The sequence below is a fragment of the Bos mutus genome, chromosome 5 (assembly GCF_027580195.1).
Source record: "Bos mutus isolate GX-2022 chromosome 5, NWIPB_WYAK_1.1, whole genome shotgun sequence".
Classification (NCBI taxonomy): domain Eukaryota; kingdom Metazoa; phylum Chordata; class Mammalia; order Artiodactyla; family Bovidae; genus Bos; species Bos mutus.
The window spans coordinates 31,435,273-31,459,821 of record NC_091621.1 but is presented as its reverse complement, the minus strand read 5'-3'; the positions used below and the strand labels follow the sequence as shown (position 1 = coordinate 31,459,821).

Genomic DNA, 24,549 nt, shown 5'->3' with positions numbered 1-24,549 from the left:
TGTGTAATCACAATTTCACTATGTCAGAAACCAAAAAAAAAAGCAAGTTTCTGGTTAATTTATGTTGATGAATATAATTTCAGAGAAGAAATCATATAGGGATTTAAAAATTCTCAGACAGGATCTATAATCTTGACAGCTTGATTTGGGTCAGCAATTTGCCAGAATTTTATGATGGGAATAAAACAGATATTTTACAATGCCTGTTGGATTCACATTCCCCAAAATTGTCTCATTTTCTCTCAACTTTCCTTCTGCCTCTACAGTAATTGGTTGTTCAATGGAGATGCTTAACTTATATTAAAATGGTTATTCATACATGAAAAAATACCAAACACAAACACACCCCTTTATTGATATGTCTTACACAAGTCTTGGGAGGTCTGCTCACTGACCTCTCTTACTATTCTTTGGATACTGAAGAAACAGTAGAATGAATGCTCTTCAGAAACTGGTCCCTCTGGTAGCCGTACATGTGTGCATGTGTGCTTAGTTGCTCATTCGTGTCCGACTCTTTGCGACCCCGTGGACTATAGCCTGTCAGGCTCCTCTGTTCGTGGGATTTCCCAGGCAAGAATACTGGAGTGGGTTGCCATGCCCTCCTCCAGGGGATCTTCCCAACCCAGAGACTGAACCCACATCTCTAATGACTCTTTATTGGCAAGCAGGTTCTTCACTCTAGTGCCAACCTGGGAAGCCCAAGTACTCTGCACATTAGTACATATATTAGAGAGAATTTTGCGTCAACAAAATAATTCATTTTTATGGGTTCAGGATTGTATTAGGTTTTAAAATATAATTTCAAATGTTAATTTAAATTACAAATAACTTATTTTATGCTTCTGACTAAATTCCTTTCATCAGTTACTTGAATTAAATATGAGGTTGCTTTTGTAGTAATCAGTACACTTGAAACCCATGTGCTAATAATGTGTGAGTGGAAATATTTGTTGAGTATTAGGTTATATTAAATACTACTTAGAACATAAGTTTTTATTAGTCTATGTGAGGGGTAGGACAACAATTCAATTAAAAAAAACAAACATGTTCTTGTTTTGGAGTGGGTATACCACAGAGTCTACTACACAGCTTTGAATATGCAGCTTCATTTTAACTACTTAAGAATTTGTCTGACTGGTCTAACCATGCAGTTGTTGACACTGCACATTGCCTCTCATGACTATTTGGAATGTATAGTCAAATGAGTTTTTATAGATACTTGAGGTACACAGGATTGCAATTATCTGCATCTGCTTTGGTGGTGGTTGTGGTGGTTTAGTTGCTAAGTCATATCCAGCTCTTGGGACCCCAAGAGTTGGGGCCTGCCAGACTCCTCTGTCCATGGGATTCTCCAGGCAAGAATACTGGAGTGGGTTGCCATTTCCTTCTCCAGAGATTGAACCCAGGTCTCCTGCATTGCAGGCAGATTCTTTACTAACTGAGCTATGAGAGAAGCCCCACTTTAATTTTTATCAGAAGTCTTTGGGAACTACTTACTGTGTTTAAGCTATTTAAATATTAGCTATTTAATCATTTCCATTTAGCTATTTAATCATTTCCTCATTAAACATTGCTTTATATGTACATTTGGCACAAATTTTCTTTTTAAATTATATACATAAATGTATTTGTTATACATTACACATTCATTGAAAATTTAAAGAAAAGGCAGCCATCATTTCAAAGACAAAGTTGCAGAAATCTTAATACTGTGTTATTCACTGAATCTCAATATGTCTTATGCTTGATTAAATATTATAAACTTTATAACTAATAGGATTAATAATTTATCCATTTCTGATTTGTATTTTTGAGTACTATCATCTTGCTTACTTTTAAAACTAATCCATTGTTCTTTTATAAAGGTAAAGAATTAATAGCATTATGGCATGAATGCACACAGTTTTGCCCATGTTACATGACACCAGAAACTTGGGGCTTTATTTTTGTTATTGAGGAATCTGACCACAATAAAACATGTTTTGCACAGTATCAATTTTATTGCATCATTTTCATGTCCATGAGCAAAACTGTGTCAGTTCAGTTGGAAAATAGAGAGCAGTGCTAGAATTTGCCTTAACAACCAGGATGTCTTGCCCTCAGTCACTTTACATTTGAAGATAGGCTACATGGACTATTACACATGAAGAAACAGCTAACTTTGAAATAAAAATGTTCTGGCTCAGAGAAGATTCAACCATTGTGTCGGAGGATTAGAGAGTGATGTATGTCAATCAGTCCATGGATTCTGTTGAGATGAATTTCAAGCCATGACTTGGAGCCCAGAAACTCTGGGTGGTGGAAGACAGTTGTTTGGAGGGAAGAACCTTGACCTAGGCACTGTGTATACCCTGATATTCCAGGAGGGTAGAAAGTAGTTGTTTAATAATAAATAATAAAACTTTTTCTTTTAGGCAGAAACATTTTATCATCAGACATGGTGGCTTAGTTTCCTGCTACCTGTGAGCGTGCTAAATCTGATTCCAGATCAGTAAACCACATCCTTCTCTCAGAGTTCCCGGTGGATTTGTGACTTGTGACTGTTGTACTACTTAGTGAAGTGAAAGTCACTCAGTCGTGTCCGACACTTTGTGACCCTGTGGAATTCTCCAGGCCAAAATACTGTAGTGGGTAGCCCTTCCCTTCTCTAGAGGATCTTCCCAACCCAGGGATTGAACCCAGGTCTCCCTCATTGCAGGTGTACCTTCTCTTTTTGTGAAATTTTTTTTTCCCTTGATCACTTGAATTTAAATTTGCCCTCTTTGAGGAAAATAGGGATAGTGGCTGAATTATGTATTAATTTTTTTTGATGTATGAAATGTCAGTGTATATGGGGCTTAATTACTACTGGGTTCAAAACACAGTTTATGACTTTAAGCAGTGAATATTGTGGCTTCTCTGACCAGGTCAGCAGCAGAGATGAGGCTCATAGGCCGTGCTTGGAATAGGATGGGGTTTATAAAATAAAATGGGGTTTCATCTCTTCTGCACGTGGCATGAAGGTTGACCTCAAATTAGGTCCTATTTGCCTTAGGCAACAGATACAAAAATATTGCTTTGATTTATGTCAAAGATTATTCTCTGTTTTCTTTTGGAAGTTTTATGGTTTCCAATTGTACATCTAGGTCTTTAATCCATTCTGAGTTTATTTTTAAATATGATGTGAGAAAACGTTCTAATTTTATTCTTTTATATGTAGTTATCCAGTTTTTCCAGCACCACTTACTAAAAAGACTGTATTTTCCTCATTGTGTATTCTTGCCTCCTTTTCATAGATTGACCAACCATAAATGTGTGAGTTTATTTCTGGGCTCTCTATTCTCTGTTCATTGTTCTGCCTGTCTATTTTGTGGTCAGTACCATACTGTTTTGATGATTTTGTAGGAAGTCAGGAAGAAAGATTCCTCCAACTGTTATTTTTTTCAATATTGTTTTGGCTTTTCAATGTCTTTTGTGTTTCCATAAAAATCTTAAAATTACTTATTTCTGTGAAGTGTACCACTGGTAGTTTGATAGGGATTGCATTGAATCTGTAGATTGTCTTGGGTAGTGTGGTCATTTTAACAATACTAATTCTTCCCATCCATCAACATGGTATATCTTTGCATCAGTTTGTATCATCTTCCATTTCTTTCACAGTGTTTTATAGTTTTCTGAGTACAGGTATTTTATCTCCATAGTTAAATTTATTCCCTAGGTATTTTTTTTAATGTGATGGCAAATGGGATTTAAAAAAAGTCTCATTTTTGATTTTATTGTTATGTGTTTCTATATATTAAATTTGTATCCTGTAACTTTATGAATTGATGAACTCTAGTGCTTTTTCCGGAGAAGGCAATGGCACCCCACTCCAGTACTCTTGCCTGGAAAATCTCACGGACAGAGGAGCCTGGTAGGCTGCAGTCCATGGGGTCACTAAGAGTCGGATAGACTGAGCATCTTCACTTTCACTTTTCACTTTCATGTATTGGAGAAGGAAATGGCAACCCACTCCAGTGTTCTTGCCTGGAGAATCCCAGGGACGGGGGAGCCTGGTGGGCTGCCGTCTATGGGGTCACACAGAGTCCGACACGACTGAAGCAACTTAGCAGCAGCAGCAGTGCTTTTTCAGGGGCATCTTTAGGATTTTCAGTGTATTCATCTGCAAACAGTGACCATTTTACTTCTTTCTTTCAGATTTGGATTCCTTTTATTTTTTCTTCTTCTTGACTGTGGCTGGGACATCTGAAAAAAGTGACGAGAGAAGGCTTTCTTACCTTCTTCCTGATCTTATAGAAAGTCCTTTCAATTTTCACTGTTGAGTATGCCATTAGCTGTGGGTTTGTCATAAATGGTTTTATTATGTTGAAGTATGTCCCCTGTATACCCACTTTGTGGAGAGTTTTTAATCACAAATGGATGCTGAATTATGTCAAAAGGTTTTTCTGCATCTGTTGAGATTATCATGATTTTTATTCTTCACTTTGTTAATGTGGTATATCACATTAATTGATTTGTGGATATTTAGCCATCTCTGGAATAAATTCCACTTGATCATGGTGTGTGATTCTTCTAATGTATTGTTATATTTGGTTTGCTATTATTTTGTTGAGGATTTTTGCATGTGTGTTCATCAGTGATAATGGCCTGTAATTTTTTTTTAATATATATATTTCTGTTTGGTTTTGGTATCAGAGTTATTCTTGTCTTGTAGAATGAGTTTGGAAGCATTCATTCCTCTGTAATTTTTGGCAATAGTTTGAGAATGACAGGTGCTAACTCTTTTATAAATGTTTGGTAGAATTCACCTGTGAAGCCAACTGGTCTAGATGTTTGTTAGTTGAGAGTTTTTGATTATTGATTCAATTTCATTTCTGGTAATCAGTCTGTTTCTATTTTCTATTTCATTCTGGTCAGTCTTGAGAGCTTGTACATTTCTAGGAACTTGTCCATTTGTTCTAGATTATTCATTTTATTGGCATATAATCATTCATACTGTCCTTTGTATTTCTGTGTTGTTGGTTGTAAGTATTCCTTTTTCATATCTGATATAATTTGATTGGGTCCTCTCTCCTTTTTTGTTGTTCAGTCTGACTTAAACTTATCAATTTTGTTTGTCTTTTTAAAGAGCTGGCTCTTCGTCTCATTGATCTCTTCTATTATTTTTTTAGTCTCTATTTTATTTATGTCTGTAATTCTCTGGTCTTTGATTTCTTTCCTTTGGCTAACTTTGGGTATTCTTTGTCTTTCTTTTTCCAGTTCCTTAGGTATAAGATTAGGTTGTTTATTTGAGATTTTTTTCATTTCCTGAGCTTTGTTTGTATCACCATAAATTTCCCTCATAGAACTGCTTTTGCTACATCCCATAGATTTTGAATCATTGTGTTTTGTTTTCACTTGTCTGAAGGTGTGTGTGTGTGTGTGTGTCTTTAGATCTGAAATTAGGCCATTCTAGATAGCATATATGGGCTTTCTTGGTAGCTCAGCTGGTAAAGAATCTGCCTGCAACTCAGGAGACCACATTTTGATTCCTGGGTCGGGAAGATACCCCTGGAGAAAGAATAGGCTGCCCACTCCAGTATTCTTGGGCTTCCCTGGTGGCTCAGGCAGTAAAGAATATGCCTGCAATTCAGAAGACCTGGGTTCGATCCCTGGGTTGGGAGAATCACCTGGAGGAGGGCATGGCAACCCTCTCTAGTATTTTTGCCTGGAGAATGTCCATGGACGGAAGAGCCTGGTGGGCTACAGTCCAAGGGGTCTCAAAGAGTCAGACAGGACTGAGCAAGTTAAGCACAGCACAGATAGCATATATATGGGTATGTTTTGTATCTGTGTCCTTTCATGGGAGCATGTAGTCTGTTTAAATTGAAAATAATTATTGGTAATTAGGTACCTACTGCCTTTTATTTTATTTTTTAACTTTACAATATTGTATTGGTTTTGCCATATATCAAAATGAATCCACCACAGGTACATGTGTTCCCCATCCTAAACCCTCCTCCCTCCTTCCTCCCCATACCATCCCTCTGGGTCATCCCAGTGTACCAGCCCCAAGCATCCAGTATCGTGCATCAAACCTGGACTGGTGACTCATTTCATATATGATATTATACATGTTTCAATGCCATTCTCCCAAATCATCCCACCCTCTCCCTCTCCCACAAGTCCAAAAGACTGTTCTATACATCAGTGTCTCTTTTGCTGTCTCGTATACAGGGTTATTGTTACCATCTTTCTAAATTTCACATATATGTGTTAGTATAGAGATACCAAAGGAATATTTCCTGCAAAGATGAACTCGATAAAGGACAGAAATGGAATGGACCTAACAGAAGCAGAAAATATTAAGAAGAGATGGCAAGAATACACAAAAGAACTGTACAAAAAAGATCTTCACGACCCAGATAATCACAATGGTGTGATCACTGACCTAGAGCCAGACATCCTGGAATGTGAAGTCAAGTGGGCCTTAGAAAGCATCACTACAAACAAAGCTAGTGGAGGTGATGGAATTCCAGTTGAGCTCTTTCAAATCCTGAAAGACGATGCTGTGAAAGTGCTGCACTCAATATGCCAGCAAGTTTGGAAAACTCAGCAGTGGCCACAGGACTGGAAAAGGTCAGTTTTCATTCCAATCCCAAAGAAAGTCAATGCCAAAGAATGCTCAAACTACCACACAATTGCACTCATCTCACACGCTAGTAAAGTAATGCTCAAAATTCTCCAAGCCAGACTTCAGCAATATGTGAACCGTGAACTTCCTGATGTTCAAGCTGGTTTTAGAAAAGGCAGAGGAACCAGAGATCAAATTGCTAACATCTGCTGGATCATGGAAAAAGCAAGAGAATTTCAGAAAGACATCTATTTCTTCTTTATTGACTATGCCAAAGCCTTTGACTGTGTGGATCACAATAAACTGTGGAAAATTCTAAAAGAGATGGGAATACCAGACCACCTGATCTGCCTCTTGAGAAATTTGTATGCAGGTCAGGAAGCAACAGTTAGAACTGGACATGGAACAACAGACTGGTTCCAAATAGGAAAAGGAGTACGTCAAGGCTGTATATTGTCACCCTGCTTATTTAACTTATATGCAGAGTACATCATGAGAAACACTAGACTGGAAGAAGCACAAGCTGGAATCCAGATTGCCAGGAGAAATATCAATAACCTCAGATATGCAGATGACACCACCCTTACGGCAGAAAGTGAAGAGGAACTCAAAAGCCTCTTGATGAAGGTGAAAGAAGAAAGTTGGCTTAAAACTCAACACTCAGAAAACAAAGATCATGGCATCTGGTCCCATCACTTCATGGGAAATAGATGGGGAAACAGTGGAAACAGTGTCAGACTTTATTTTTATGGGATCCAAAATCACTACAGATGGTGATTGCAGCCATGAAGTTAAAAGACGCTTACTCCTTGGAAGGAAAGTTATGACCAACCTAGATAGCATATTCAAAAGCAGAGACATTACTTTGCCAACAAAGGTTCGTCTAGTTAAGGCTATGGTTTTTCCTGTGGTCATGTATGGATGTGAGAGTTGGACTGTGAAGAAGGCTGAGCGCCGAAGAATTGATGCTTTTGAACTGTGGTGTTGGAGAAGACTCTTGAGAGTCCCTTAGACTGCAAGGAGATCCAACCAGTCCATTCTGAAGGAGATTAGCCCTGGGATTTCTTTGGAAGGAATGATGCTAAAGCTGAAACTCCAGTACTTTGACCACCTCATGGGAAAAGACTCTGATGCTGGGAGGGATTGAAGAGGAGAAGGGGATGACAGAGGATGAGATGGCTGGATGGCATCACTGACTCGATGGACGTGAGTCTGAGTGAACTCCGGGAGTTGGTGATGGACAGGGAGGCCTGGCGTGCTGCAGTTCATGGGGTCACAAAGAGTCGGACACGACTGAGCGACTGATCTGATCTGATCTGATCTGATACTGTATTGGTGTTTTTCTTTCTGGCTTACTTCACTCTGTATAATAGGCTCTAATTTCATCCACCTCATTAGAACTGATTCAAATGTATTCTTTTTAATGGCTGAGTAATACTCCATTGTGTATATGTACCATAGCTTTCTTATCCATTCATCTGCTGATGGACATCTAGGTTGCTTCCATGTCGAATAGCCAAAGCAATCTTGAGAAAGAAAAATGGAACTGGAGGAATCAACCTGCCTGACTTCAGGCTCTACTACAAAGCCACAGTCATCAAGACAGTGTGGTACTGGCACAAAGACAGAAATATTTGATCAGTGGAACAAATTAGAAAGCCCAGAGATAAATCCACACACATATGGACACCTTATCTTTGACAAAGGAGTCAAGAATGTACAATGGATTAAAGACAATCTTTATTTTATTTTTTTTAATATTTTATTTTATTTTTAAACTTTACACTATTGTATTGGTTTTGCCAAATATCAAAATGAATCTGCCACAGGTATACATGTGTTCCCCATCCTGAACCCTCCTCCCTCCTCCCTCCTTCCTCCCCATACCATCCCTCTGGGTTGTCCCAGTGCACAATCTCTTTAACAAGTGGTGCTGGGAAAACTGGTCAACCACTTGTAAAAGAATGAAACTAGAACACTTTCTAACACCATACACAAAAATAAACTCAAAATGGATTAAAGATCTCAACGTAAGACCAGAAACTATAAAACTCCTAGAAGAGAACATAGGCAAAACACTCTCTGACATACATCACAGCAGTATCCTCTATGATCCACCTGCCAGAATATTGGAAATAAAAACAAAAATAAACAAATGGGACCTAATTAAACTTAAAAGCTTCTGCACAACAAAGGAAACTATAAGCAAGGTGAAAAGACAGCCTTCAGAATGGGAGAAAATAATAGCAAATGATGCAACTGACAAACAACTAATCTCAAAAATATACAAGCAACTCCTACAGCTCAATTCCAGAAAAATAAATGACCCAATCAAAAAATGGGCCAAAGAACTAAATAGACATTTCTCCAAAGAAGACATACAGATGGCTAACAAACACATGATAAGATGCTCAACCTCACTCATTATCAGAGAAATGCAAATCAAAACCACTATGAGGTAGCATTTCACGCCAGTCAGAATGGCTGTGATCCAAAAGTCTACAAGCAATAAATGCTGGAGAGTGTGTGGAGAAAAGGGAACCCTCTTACACTGTTGGTGGGAATGCAAAGTAGTACAGCCACTATGGAGAACAGTGTGGAGATTCCTTAAAAAACTGGAAATAGAACTGCCTTATGATCCAGCAATCCCACTGCTGGGCCCACTGCCTTTTAAAAAAATGTTTTGGGGTAGTTTTGTAGTTAGTTTTTGCTCTTCTTTTGATTTATGCTCTTGTGATTTGATCTTTAGTGTTATGCTTTGATTCCTTTTTCTTTTTTGTACACATCTATTACAGGTTTCTGGTTTGTGGTTACCATGAGGTTTTTTTTTTAATAACTCTTACTCCTTGGAAGAAAAGTTATGACCAACCTAGACAACATATTAAAAAGCAGTGACATTACTTTGTCAACAAGGGTCCATCTAGTCAAGGCTATGGTTTTTCCAGTCATGTATCGATGTGAGAGTTGGACTATACAGAAAGCTGAGCACCGAAGAATTGATGCTTTTGAACTGTGGTGTTGGAAAAAACTCTTTAGAGTCCCTTGGACTTCAAGGAGATCCAACCAGTCCATCCTAAAGGAGATCAGTTCTGGATGTTCATTGAAAGGACTGATGTTGAAGCTGAAACTCCAATACTTTGGCCACCTGATGTGGAGAGCTAACTCTTTTGAAAAGACCCTGATGCTGGGAAAGATTGAAGGCAGGAGGAAAAGGGGACGACAGAGGATGAGATGTTGGATGGCATCATGGACTCAATGGACATGAGTGTGAGTAAACTCTGGGAGTTGGTGATGGACAGGGAGGCCTGGTGTGCTGTGGTTAATGGGGTCACAAAGAGTCAGACATGACTGAGCAACTGAATTGAACTGAGTGTGTGTATGTGTGTATGTGTGTGTATATATATATATATATATATCTATATATATCTTAAAATATATATATATGATTATTTTAAGTTGCTAATCTCTTCATTTCAAATGCAATTTAATAATCCTATATTTTCTTCAACCTTCCCCAGGATTACTTTTCTTGACATCATATTTTACATATCTTTTTTTTGTGTATTCCTCAACTACTTATAACAGATACAGATGACTTTATAGTGCTTTTGTCTTGTAACCTTTTACTAACTTTGTCCATGCTTGATTACTACCTTTACTATGTTTTTACCTTTATTGTATTTTTGCCTTAACCAGTGAGCTTTTTTCCTTTAGTACTTTTTATGTTTTTAGTTGTGGCTTCTTTTGTTGTTGTTGTTCACCTTTCACATTTATTGTAAAGGAGTTATTGTGGTGTTGAACTGAAAGAGTTCTTATCTATAAGCAAGAGTTCTTTTGCTTATCTATAAACTTTTTGATCTCATCATCAAATCTGAATGAATGCCTAGCTGGGTAGGTAATTTTTGATGTAGGTTTTTTGCTTTCACCACTTTAAGTATATCGTGACACTCTTCTGACCTCAGGGTTTGTGATGAAAAGTCAGCTGATAGACCTGGGAGTCCCAAGTCTAGTGCCTGTGCACTCGTGTGTGGTCCTGAGTCCTAGGCCCTCAGTGGATGTAGCCATCTCCAAGGATGGCTGTATGCTCAAGAGTTTTACAGCAGCCCTCCTACTTTTGGGGGGCTGTGTCCTCTCCAGGTTAGTTACTTGGCTTGAGACATCCCAGTACAGGTGCTTATAGCCTACTAGGCAAGGCCAGGTCCCTAGACTGATAAACTAGAGGGGGAGCTTGTTAGTACCACTGTCCACATGGTAGAACAAGTTCCCAAAATGGATAACGCCAGTATCTGTGTTTCCAGGGTAAGCTCCAATTGCTTCTGGCTTCTTCTGGAGATTCTTTAAGATTGGCCTGCATCTGACCCAGGATCCTTTAAAATTACTGCTTCTGCCCTGGGTCCCTGAGTGTGACATTTTGATTGCACTCTAAGAGTGGAGTCTCTATCTTCCACAGCTCTCCTGAATGTAAACACTACTGACCTTCAAAACCAGATATTCTAGGGGCTGGTCTTTCCAGTGCAGGACTCCCTGCATTTCTAATTTTCCTCTCACTGTGGGTCATCCACCTAGAGGCATGGGTCTTGACTACACCTTTGCTTCTCCTACCCATATCATTGTGGTTTCTTCTTTATGTCTTTAGTTATATAATACTTTTTTCTGGTAGATTCTGGTCTTTCTCATCAGTATTGCTCTGTAAATGGTTGTAATTGTTGTATGCCCATGAGAGGAGGGGAGCTGAGGGTCTTTCTACTCTACCATTATGGCCAAGCTTTCTTCATTTTCATATTTTTTAAATTAAGATATAATAATTGACATATAACTTTGTATTGGTTCCAGGTGTACAACATAATGATTTATGTTCATACTGTGAAGTGATTACCACACACAGTAAAAACATTTTTTTTCTTAACTTTTTCAATTTTTTGTCTTACACCAGAGAACAACAAACATATTCATCAGGTGGTGTCATAGGGAGAGTTGAAGGCTGTTACTGACATGCTTCTCAGAAGAAGCCTGTTAGACAGGACTCAAGGAAAGTGTGACATTAGGCACGCTTTCTGCCACTCCCTTCTAGGCTCTGCACTGAAGGATTAAAGCAGGATCATTGGAGGGAAAATGTGAACAAAGAAAGTTCTCTCTCCCTGGAGAAATAAACAGATGTTGATGCGTGAATCCTTATAAAAAGACCAGGGAAAGTCTTTTGGGATCATCAAGGCAACTTCGGTGTTCCAGCAGGTTGATAACGGGAGCCAGGCAAAGGGGAGACTGAATACAGACCTGAGGTGGCAGGGGCAGCCTCCTGCAAATATTTTCATCTGTTTATAGCACATGGGCAATCTGAGGAATTTGAAAATCTAAACAAACTTTTTTTTTTAACGAAGAACTTCTTTGTATGTCCTATCTTGTATATATATAAATATATATATATGAAAGTGAAGTCGCTCAGTCATGTACGACTCTTTGCAACCCCATGGACTGTAGCCTACCAGGCTTCTCTGTCCATGGGATTTTCCAGGCAAGAGTACTGGAATGGGTTGCCATTTCCTTCTCCAGAGGATCTTCCCAACTCAGGGATTGAACCTAGGTCTCCCTCATTGTAGGCAGATGCTTTGCCGTCTGAGCCACCAGGGAATATATGTAAATCTTTTTACAGTTAATATTGCCTCAGTACAGTTCATTTCAGTCGCTCAGTCATGTCCAACTCTTTGTGACCCCATGGACTGCAGCACTCCAAGCCTCCCTGTCCATCACCAGCTTCCGGAGTTTACTTAAACTCATGTCCATTGAGTCGGTGATGCCATCCAATCATTTCATCCTCGGTCGTCCCCTTCCCCTCCCGCCTTCAATCTTTCCCAGCATCAGGATCTTTTCAAATGAGTCAGCTCTTTGCATCAGGTGGCCAAACTACTGGAGTTTCAGCTTCAGCATCAGTCCTTCCAATGAATATTCAGGATTGATTTCCTTTAGGATGGACTGGCTGGATCTCCTTGCAGTCCAAGGGACTCTAAAGAGTTTTCTCCAACACCACAGTTTAAAAGCATCAATTCTTTGGTGCTCAGCTTTCTTTATAGTTCAACTCTCACATTCATACATGACTGCTGGAAAAACCATAGCCTTGATAGATGGACCTTTGTTGGCAAAGTAATGTCTCTTCTTTTTAATATTCTGTCAAGATTGGTCATAACTTCCTCCAAGGAGTAAGCATCTTTTAATTTCATGGCTGCAGTCACCATCTGCAGTGATTTTGTAGCCCCCAAAAGTAAAATCTGCTGCTGTTTCCACTTTTCCCCCATCTGTTTACCATGAAGTGATGGGACCAGATGCCATGATCTTCGTTTTCTGAATGTTGAGTTTTAAGCCAACTTTTTCACTCTCCTCTTTGACTTTTGTCAAGAGGTTCTTTAGTTTTTCTTCACTTTCTGCCATAAAGGTGGTATCATCTGCATATCTGAGGTTATTGATATTGCCTAGGTTTACCTAAAACACAGATACTTCCAAAATTGATTTATTTCATGTAAGAATGTCACCGAGAAATTGCCCTACCCTTTGGGCACAAAAATCTTAATATTGGACGTATGTGAGAATAGCAGCCCAGAGGTACTAGTTAATGCTTTAAACTGAAATTAGATCCAGGCCTACTGGTTGTTAGTCACTGTTGTGGTCAGGTTATCTATGCAGTGTATAATCTTTGCAGAAAGATTTATGTCAAGAAGATTTGCATTGTTTAATTGTATCAAGAAATCACCTCAGTAATCTGCAAGCATGTTGACTCTGTTTTGCCTTCATTGGGTAGTTTAATCTCCAGCCTGGAAAAAAAGAATGTTGTAGAATGGAACATTTATTCAAGACCTTCCTGTGAGTTCACTTTTTAAAGCCTGGTATGATTTACCTTAGCTGTTTGGAGGTCATACCTATGGTGTACAGGAAAGAATAGCTGCATCTCTCTCTCTTTTTTTTCTTCCAGTAATTTTACAGTTAGGTCATCAAGATTCATATCCTTGTAAGTCAGTTTCCTTTTTTATATGAGTTGATATTGTCTCTGGCCATTTCAACAAATCATATTCTGCAGAGAGGTCAAAAAGGGTAGATACATATCATCTGTTTTAATAGAAATCCTTCCAAAAGTTCTGTAGATATCTAATTCCAGCCTAATGACATTTCAGTGGAATGCTCGTTGCAGTTGACATCTATTGCCCTTAGCTCAAAGTGTCATTTTTCCAAATATTTCTGGTAGTTTTGCTTATATTTTCTTTGTGTGATAGTAGTGTTTCCTGACTGAAAGTAATGCATATGTGCTATTTACTGGATAATTTTGAAATAGATATTAACAAATTGTTTCTCAGCAAGATGGACAACCAATTTTCCATATGTAGGAAAAGAAAATGTTTCTATAGCTAATATTCTTGAAATTGTTGCAAAATTACCCAGATTTTCAACTGTGAGGCTGTTATATATCTATCTCCTATGGTAAACGGTAGATTAAAATAAAAGGTTAAGTGAAAAGCTACTTTAATTCTCTATCTTTGTGTTAACAAGCTGTAAGCTGAAGGATTGTTAAAAGAATATATAATTCTATTCAGTTTTTAGTTAAACTTATTTTCTTAGGCATCATGACTTATTCAAAAGAACTGCTATTTAGTTCAACATGTCTTTAAATAAAAGTTGCTTTGACCCCAGAGAACCTTTAAAATCATAAGCAAAATTGGAATAGTTCTTAGGTTTCACATTAAAATGTCACTGACTCTCCTCTTACAAAGAGATAAACAACAACATTGAGAATTTTTTCTACTCTGTAAATCACTGAAAAAGGAAGTACTTTTCAGATTACTTATAGCCTTTCAAGCCATTTTTACTGGTTAATATTGAAAATTCAGATTGTTTCAGAAAGTTGATAGTTGATGGTTCATCCTTCTGCTTTCTTGCTAGTTCAGTTTAGTTCAGTCGCTCAGTCGTGTCCAACTCTCTGCGACCCCATGAATTGCAGCACGCCAGGCCTCCCTGTCTATCACCACTCTCGCAGTTCACCCAGACTCTTGTCTATTGAGTCGGTGATGCCATCCAGCCATCTCATCCTCTGTCATCCCCTTCTCCTCCTGCCCCCAATCCTTCCCAGTATCAAAGTCTTTTCCAATGAGTCAACTCTTCGCATGAGGTGGCCAAAGTACTGGAGTTTCAGCTTTAGTACCATTCCTTCCAAAGAACACCCAGGACTGATCTCCTTTAGGATGGACTGGTTGGATCTCCTTGCAGTCCAAGGGACTCTCAAGAGTCTTCTTCAACACCGCAGTTCAAAAGCATCAATTCTTCGGCACTCAGCTTTCTTCACAGTTCAACTTTCACATCCATACATGACCACTGGAAAAACCATAGCCTTGACTAGATGAACCTTTGTTGGCAAAGTAATGTCTCTGCTTTTGAATATTGCCATCCAGGTTGGTCGTAACTTTCATTCCAAGGAGTAAGCGTCTTTTAATTTCATGGCTGCAGTCACCATCTGCAGTGATTTTGGAGCCCCCCAAAATAAAGTCTGACACTGTTTCCACTGTTTCCCCATCTATTTCCCATGAAGTGATGGGACCAGATGCCATGATCTTAGTTTTCTGAATCCATCTCATAGAAAAATCCAGGCTTAGGATGTTTTGCTTGTGTCAAAATTTTTTTTTTTATTCCAACACATTATAAAGTTTTTCTGTATTTAATACAGATAGGAGGAGAAAACCCAGCAAAGTACATTTCAAAAGGAATGTAGTTCTTGAGTTGCTGCTTCAGGGAAGTTCATTTCCAACTTAACACTAAATCCATCATTCAGCACAAATGATAGTCTGCTTTGTAAATAAAACCATGGTCTGGAGATTTCTTTCCTTGAGAAAAGACAAACTGTTGTGCCCTTTAAAGGTTACCTAGTGTTTGGAGAAGGTTAGAGGAATATCCTGAAGAAAATGCAGTTTTCTTCATCTGAAAAAGAAAGGCACTTGAGCTACTCTTGAATGTTGGGACTTTTTAGTGATAAAGGACAGTTCCACTGATGGGCTGTCAGATCCATCACAGTATTAATAACCATGTTGTGTACTATCTGAAGAAACTTGCCTATTTACAAATGTCAGAAGAGATCATCTCAAATGTTTCTCAAAGATCCAAGGAATTACTCTTAAATTTTTCTAATGTTTTAAATTTAGTTTGAAATGGCAGATAGAGTGGTCACACAACGTTAATTTTCTCCTTCTTTTACCACTTTACATCAAGCCTTATAAACACCCATGAGGGTGATTTTTAATCTGCTAAATTTAACTAATTTAAAATTTTTAATTTAACAAATTGTTTAATTTTTAGTCTTAGTGAACACTTACCATAGATACATACATTTCAGTTAACTTACCATCTGCATTTAAATTACTTGAAATGTATTCGATAAGGAGATATGTGTTTGGCAGGATAGACTGAGGAGAAAAATACTACATTTATGAAGCTATGCCAATAAAAAATTGTAGAATTGTCTTCACACTTTGAGTATAGTGTTTTCCTCCCCGATTTTTTTCAAGATAGTTCCTTGAAAATGATTCCACTGGATGTCTTAGAATAAAATAAATCTTCAAAATACCTTTTTAAAAAGGTAGAATCTAATAAATGCTCTTTCTAGGGGATGAAGGAGACCTAGAGACTTTTAAAACCAGGTTTATATAAAAGCAAAGATGATTTTTAGTGCTATCTTACTCATTATTCATATTTAAACAATAGTAATGTGAAAATGACAGTAGCGATAACTGTTTACTGAATGCTGGGTTCTGTAAATGTTTCATGCATGTGTGCGTGCACACACACACCATTCTCTGATTTTAAAACAGTCCTACAGTTTAGACATTATCATCCATATTGTATTGAGGAAATGGACCACTGTCACAGTCAAACAGCTGGGAAGTGAACGAGGCAGGATCTGAGCCCTACCTCACCACCTCTCAAGCCTCTCTTTAGTCCAGTGGGCTAATTGTTCATCTCATGCCGCCTCTGCACTATGCGGTTTGGATGTATATGCTGAAAAAAGAGATGAGGCCTTGTCCTTGCTCTTAAGAAGCTAAGTTTTATAACTTCCTTAAGTTTGTCTTCCTTTTCTGAAGGAAAAAAACAGAAACCAATCTCAAAAATATGAATGAGACAGCTCTCAGAATCAGTTGGCAAATAATTTACTTGAGTTGCTTTCACTTTGAGAGCATGTTTTTCTTCAGTTCCCTCATTTCCACTCTCGATGTCATTGCCTGAGTGGGTTTCTGCTGTTCATCTCTGGGTGTCAGGTACCAGTGGCTTCTGCTGGTCTTCTTGCTTCTGGCATTCACTTTCATTTACTTTCTCATTCACCCTCTTCATTCACTTTCTCAGAGGCCTCCAAGGGTTATCATCCCAACACATACACAACATCACATCCCTCTCCTCAGAAGCAAATTCCATGATATGTTAATAAACTTTCTTTAAAATCTGGGTTTAGTTTATCTTTCCAGCTTATTTCACTAGAGCCAAGACTTTGTCATCATTAAAAGGAAGATGGCACCTTGGAAGATGCCACCTTCATTGACTGAGTGGAGCCTCCTGACTCTCAGGGTGGAGAGTGATGACTAGAGGTGGGGAGACTGTCTGGGTGGAGTTCCTGAGCTTCACTATTTGATCCAACCAGTGCTTCCTGCAAAGAAATTGTAAATATTGCCCCACACTAAAAAGTATATTACATTTGAAAACTAGTAACATGGTGAAGATTTTCTATGCTAAGAAGGCCTTAACCTGATCCATCATCACTGACATTTGGAAAGTTGTTGAGAAAGACTGAAATAGAAGTACTTAGGTATTTCTTTCTGCGTAGTCTAGTAGATGCTGATATTGTTTTTATTGGGTTGTACAAGTGTAGGAAGTCTACAAATTTGATAAAATCATGTTTCATCTGAAAGAAATAAATTTTAAAAGGTAGTATAGGGATATCCCCTGGAGAAGGAAACGACAACCCACTCCAGTATTCTTGCCTGGAAAATCCCATGGACAGAGGAGCAGTCCATGAGGCTGCAAAGTTGGACATGACTGAGTGACTTCGCTTTCACTTATAGGGATATTTTAATGTGTTTAATATGATAGGTTTGGCACTGTTCTCATTGGTGGTAGAATAACTTTTATTTTGATGCCTTATTACAGAAGTCCTGAACTTTCTCTGTAAGGGCCAGATAGTAAATACTTGGCTTTGTGGCCACATCATTTCTGTCGAAACTACTCAACCTGCTATTGCAACATGAATGCAACCAGAGACAAACTGTGAAGGAATGAGTGTGGCTTGTGCAACAAAACACAAAAGTTTATTATTTTGTACCTCTTTTTTATTTTACTATTTATAAAAATAGGGAGCTGCCCAAATTTTGCCTATGGGTTATAGTTTATTGACACCTTCTTAATCAGTCATTAAAATTTTTTTATGATGATAAGAAAAGTGCTGTTTTCATGCTTTGAGATTTGCTTTTAAAAGTATTTGTTGTATTATAATTTTATATACAGAGTGTATTTGTTTTTAAAGAAACACAGGCTATTCAATTTCATTGAGTTTTTCTTGAACTGTAACATATTATCACACCATTTTAGTAGTTGGAACTGAACAAGATGAAACTCTTTTCTCTTAAAAGGAGTTCCCAAAGATAATTGTTCAAACTTTTTCTGATCATTTTTTTAAGGAAACAGTTGATTAACCTTTATTTATTGACTGTCAATTATAATAGAAGTGTTAGTTGCTCATTTCTATATGACTCTTTGCAATCCCATGGACTGTAGTCCACCAGGCTCTTCTGTCCATGAAATTCTCCAGGCAAGAATACTGGAGTGGGTTGTCATTTCCATCAGAAATAATAGAAGAGAGATAGTTAAAAAGTCGAGTTTGGGGCTTCCCTGGTGACTCAGTGGTTAAGAATCTGCCTTGCAGTGCAAGGGACACAGGTTTGATCCCTGGTCTGGGAACATCCCACCTGCCTCAGAGCACCTAAGCCCATGCACCACAACTACTGAGCCCACACTTTAGAGGCCTTAAGCCACAACTGCTGATGTTCTCACGTCTGAAGCCTGTGCTCCACAACCAGAGACGACACCACAGTGAGAAGCCCCGGAACTGCAATGAAGAGTGGACCCTGTTTGCCACAACTAGAGAAAGCTTGTGTGCAGTAGTGAAGGCCCACCACAACCAAAGAAAAAAGAAAGAAAAGAAGAACTGAGAGTTTTATAAGGCTAGAATAATTTGTTTATCCACAGGCATCCTTTGACTACTTATCATGTGTCAGGCTGTGCTAGGTGCCAGTTTACAGGCTTTTGTAATAATGATGGCTAATATTTCTTGAGCACTTTGTATGAGCCAATCATTATAAGTCCATTATGTATCTAACCAGTATAATTATCACAGCAACAGAGGTAAATGCCAGTGGGATCTGCATTTCACAGATGAAGAAACAGACTCAGTGGGGTTAAGTAATTTGCTGAAGATCACAGGAAAGCCAAGAATGTTCTAAGTAATTGTCTCTCTTAACAGCCATACTCTATAGCTTGTCATGCTGAATAAAATAGACTAGGTCCCTATTGTGATGGACCTTATTTAGAACTAAAAGAAACAGCCACTTACAAAATAAGTAAAGAAGAAACTGCCACCTATTGTCAATAATATTGAAATGTTCTGTAGAGGTAAGGGGGACTATTCCAAAGAGAGATCACAAAAATACTAATAGAGATGGGGGTGATGACTGTGGGATTGCTGTGAACACAGTAATACACAGGAGAATCAGGTAAAATTCTTTTAAATCATATAAAGCTTTCAGTAATCTCATCTGTTAATATTACACTTATGTAGCCCTTTGAAGAACACAAATGCATCGATTCAGAATGCAGTTTGCATGGTTTCAGTTATACCAGTGAGGGTAGTCTATTTTGTGATATATTTTTGTTTCTTTTAATGATCCTTTAAACAATGGAGAATGTTTAGTCAACAAATCAAAAGGCTTTAAGTAAGTAAGAAAGGATGGTTTCTTTATTACATTTCATTATCCCTTGAAAACTTGAGAGAGGGGAGTTTAGGACATACATTGATTTTCCAAAAGGAAGTAGTGGTCCACAAATAGACAACAATTATCTCACACAATCCAGTTTACTAAAATATATATGATGTTAAATTTCTGATGAATTTCTATAAAGAAGTGGTGAATCTTTCATACTTACTTTGCTTGTTGTTGTTATTTAGTCACTAAGCTGTGTCCAACTCTTGTGACCCCATGGACTTTGGCCCGCCAGGCTCATCTGTCCATGGGGATCTGACCATGCTCTTTCCTTCTCTAGGGGATCTTCCTAACCCAGGGATTGTACTGTGTCTCCTGCATTGGCAGGCAGATTATTTACTGTTGAGCCACCAGGGAAGCACACTTAACTTTGCTATTTCCTGTGTATTTTAAAGTTTGAAGATATGGTAAAATTAGAACAGGACCTATAGTAAGGGGCAAACTTGCATATCCATTGGCAGAAGAAGTTCATTACACTCATTAATGTGTACATTTAACAAGAATTGGGCACCTGCCAAATACCATACTCTGTTCTGACTGCTAAGATTATGGCAGTGACCACAGCACAGACTCTGCCTTCATGGATCAACATTCTGGTGAAGGAATGCAGACAATAAAGAAGTATATAGTACAGGGTTAGTAGAAGGAAAGAAATCTTAAAAATTAGGGCAGAAATAAATGCAAAAGAAACAAAAGAGACCATAGCGAAAATCAACAGAGCCAAAAGCTGGTTCTTTGAAAGGGTAAATAAAATTGACAAACCATTAGCCAGACTCATCAAGAAACAAAGGGAAAAAATCAAATCAATAAAATTAGAAATGAAAATGGAGAGATCACAACAGACAACACACAAATACAAACGATCAAAAGAGACTACTATCAACAATTATATGCCAATAAAATGGACAACGTGGAAGAAATGGACAAATTCTTAGAAAAGTACAACTTTCCAAAACTCGACCAGGAAGAAATAGAAAATCTTAACAGACCCATCACAAACACGGAAATTGAAACTGTAATCAAAAATCTTCCAGCAAGCAAAAGCCCAGATCCAGACGGCTTCACAGCTGAATTCTACCAAAAATTTAGAGAAGAGCTAACACCTATCCTGCTCAAACTCTTCCAGAACATTGCAGAGGAAGGTAAACTTCCAAACTCATTCTATGAGGCCACCATCACCCTAATACCAAAACCTGACAAAGATCCCACAAAAAAAGAAAACTACAGGCCAATATCACTGATGAACATAGATGCAAAAATCCTTAACAAAATTCTAGCAACCAGAATCCAACAAGACATTAAAAAGATCATACACCATGACCAAGTGGGCTTTATCCCAGGGATGCAAGGATTATTTAATATCCGCAAATCAATCAATGTTATACACCACATTAACAAATTGAAAAACAAAAACCATATGATTATCTCAATAGATGCAGAGAAAGCCTTTGACAAAATTCAACATCCATTTATGATAAGAACTCTCCAGAAAGCAGGAATAGAAGGAACATACCTCAACATAATAAAAGCTATATATGACAAACCCACAGCAAACATTATCCTCAATGGTGAAAAATTGAAAGCATTTCCTCTAAAGTCAGGAACAAGACAAGGGTGCCCACTTTCACCATTACTATTCAACATAGTTTTGGAAGTTTTGGCCACAGCAATCAGAGCAGAAAAAGAAATAAAAGGAATCCAAATTGGAAAAGAAGAAGTAAAACTCTCACTGTTTGCAGATGACATGATCCTATACATAGAAAACCCTAAAGACTCCACCAGAAAATTACCAGAACTAATCAATGATTATAGTAAAGTTTCAGGATATAAAATCAACACACAGAAATCCCTTGCATTCCTATACACTAATAATGAGAAAACAGAAAGAGAAATTAAGGAAACAATTCCATTCACCATTGCAATGGAAAGAATAAAATACTTAGGAATATATCTACCTAAATAAACTAAAGACCTATATATAGAAAACTATAAAACATTGGTGAAAGAAATCAAAGAGGACACTAATAGATGGAGAAATATACCATGTTCATGGATTGGAAGAGTCAATATAGTGAAAATGAGTATACTACCCAAAGCAGTTTATAGGTTCAATGCAATCCCTATCAAGTTACCAATGGTATTCTTTGCAGAGCTAGAACAAATAATTTCACAATTCGTATAGAAATACAAAAAACCTCGAATAGCCAAAGCAATCTTGAGAAAGAAGAATGGAACTGGAGGAATCAACCTACCTGACTTCAGGCTGTATTACAAAGCCACAGTTATCAAGACAATATGGTACTGGCACAAAGACAGAAATATTGATCAATGGAACAAAATAGAAAGCCCAGAGATAAATCCACACACATATGGACACCTTATCTTTGACAAAGGAGGCAAGAATATACAATGGATTAAAGACAATGTGTTTAACAAGTGGTGCTGGGAAAACTGGTCAACCACTTGTAAAAGAATGAAACTAGAACACTTTCTAACACCATACACAAAAATAAACTCAAAATGGATTAAAGATCTCAACGTAAGACCAGAAACTATAAAACTCCTAGAGGAGAACATTGGCAAAACACTCTCCGACATACATCACAGCAGGATCCTCTATGACCCAGCTCCCAGAATATTGGAAATAAAAGCAAAAATAAACAAATGGGACCTAATTAAACTTAAAAGCTTCTGCACAACAAAGGAAACTATTAGCAAGTGAAAAGGCAGCCTTCAGAATGGGAGAAAATGATAGCAAATGAAGCAGTGGACAAACAACTAATCTCAAAAATATACAAGCAACTCCTTACAGCTCAATTTCTGAAAAATAAATGACCCAATCAAAAAATGGGCCAAAGAACTAAATAGACATTTCTCCAAAGAAGACATACAGATGGCTAACAAACACATGGAAGATGCTCAACATCACTTATTATCAGAGAAATGCAAATCGAAACCACTATGAGGTACCATTTCACGCCAGTCAGAATGGCTGCAATCCATAAGTCTACAAGCAATAAATGCTGGACAGTGTGTGGAGAAAAGGGAAGCCTCTTACACTGTTGGTGGGAATGCAAACTAGTACAGCCACTATGGAGAACAGTGTGGAAATTCCTTAAAAAACTGAAAATAGAACTGCCTTATGATCCAGCAATCCCACTGCTGGGCATACACACTGAGGAACCAGAAGGGAAAGAGACACGTGTACCCCAATGTTCATCGCAGCACTGTTTATAATAGCCAGGACATGGAAGCAACCTAGATAGATGTCCATCAGCAGATGAATGGATAAGAAAGCTGTGGTACATATACACAATGGAGTATTACTCAGCCATTAAAAATAATACATTTGAATCAGTTCTAATGAGATGGATGAAACTGGAACCTATTATACAGAGTGAAGTAAGCCAGAAAGAAGAACACCAATACAGTATACTAACACATATATATGGAATTTAGAAAGATGCTAACAATAACCCTGTGTACGAGACAGCAAAAGAGAGACCAATGTATAGATCAGTGTTATGGACTCTGTGGGAGAGGGAGAGGGTGGGTTGAAACATGTATAATATCATGTATGAAACGAGTCGCCAGTCCAGGTTTGATGCACGGTACTGGATGCTTGGGGCTGGTGCACTGGGATGACCCAGAGGGAGGGTAGGGGAGGGAGGAGGGTGGAGGGTTCAGGATGGGGAACCCGGGTATACCTGTGGCGGATTCATTTCGATATTTGGCAAAACTAATACAATATTGTAAAGTTAAAAAAAAAAATATAGTATACTATGGAGGGGTGACTGTGTTATGGAAATGTAAATTCTATGGAGGAGACAGTGTTAGCAGCCTGTGGGTTAGAAAGGGGAAGAGTGGTCTTTTTGACAAGGTGACCTCTGAACAGTCCTGAAGGAGTGAGAGAGCCAGCCATACACTTGTCTCCAGGAAGAGTGGTCTGGGAGAGAGACCTACTGGTCATTGATCATTAAGAACATCCCTGGGGAGGGATCGAATTTGCTAAGTTTAAGGAAGTCAGTGCTTATGGTGTGGAGTGGGAGAATAGTAGGAAATGAGTTTTGAACGTGGTTGAGGGACAGATCATAGAAATGGTCTTAAATCATTATTCACCATATTATTTATAGAACTTAGGGAAAGTGCCTTCAGGTCAGTAATTATTTGAATGAGGCATTTAATTTTAGGAAGATACATTAATCAGGACACTTGGGTTATGTTTTGGAAACACAGCTCAAAGTAGCTTAAAGTTATAAAGGAGGAGTAATATAACTTAATGTAGCTTAGGTTTAAACTTCCCTCTTGTGTGTGTACATTAATAATACATTGGCTCTATTCCCAGCTGTGCTTTCCCCATATGCTGGCAAAAATGGCTATTACAGATTTTAGTTTTGACCTTAAATGTTACTACTTAGCAACACTAATGTTCTCCCCAGTGCCTCCCACAAAAATTTCAGAGATGGCTCTTATTGCCCTGTCCTCTTCACGTGTCCACCCCTGAACTAGTCACTGTGATTAGGATTTGTGGTGACTCATTAGACATACTCATTCCAAACAACATGGAATGAGAACCAGGGAGGAGTGATTCTCCAACTAGGCATTGAAAGGCAAAAATATGTGCCTGTAAAAGAATAAGAAATAGAATGCTAAATTATATGGAAACCAGAAATATGATTGCCATTAGTTTATTCTAAGGACAAAAGGTAATGAGCAGCTCTGCCTGTCAAGTGAAATAGTAAGCTGCCAAGGAACACTAGCCAGAGATCTCACTCATTATTAAGATCTTGGTGTTAATGACTTGCTCTGAGAAGGGACTCCATTAGATAGGAGCATCTATGCAATCTTAGCAGTGAAAATAGAGTTTGACATTTGGTAGGTACCCAATTTTGTTACATGAATGAG

General features: G+C 38.1%; 1 protein-coding gene across 1 annotated transcript in view; it reads left to right on the top strand.

Annotated features, from left to right (window-relative positions):
- The window catches only part of SLC2A13 (solute carrier family 2 member 13), a 535,506-nt gene that overhangs the window by 125,735 nt on the left and 385,222 nt on the right, over window positions 1–24,549 (top strand). The gene's annotated exons all lie outside the window — the stretch shown is intronic.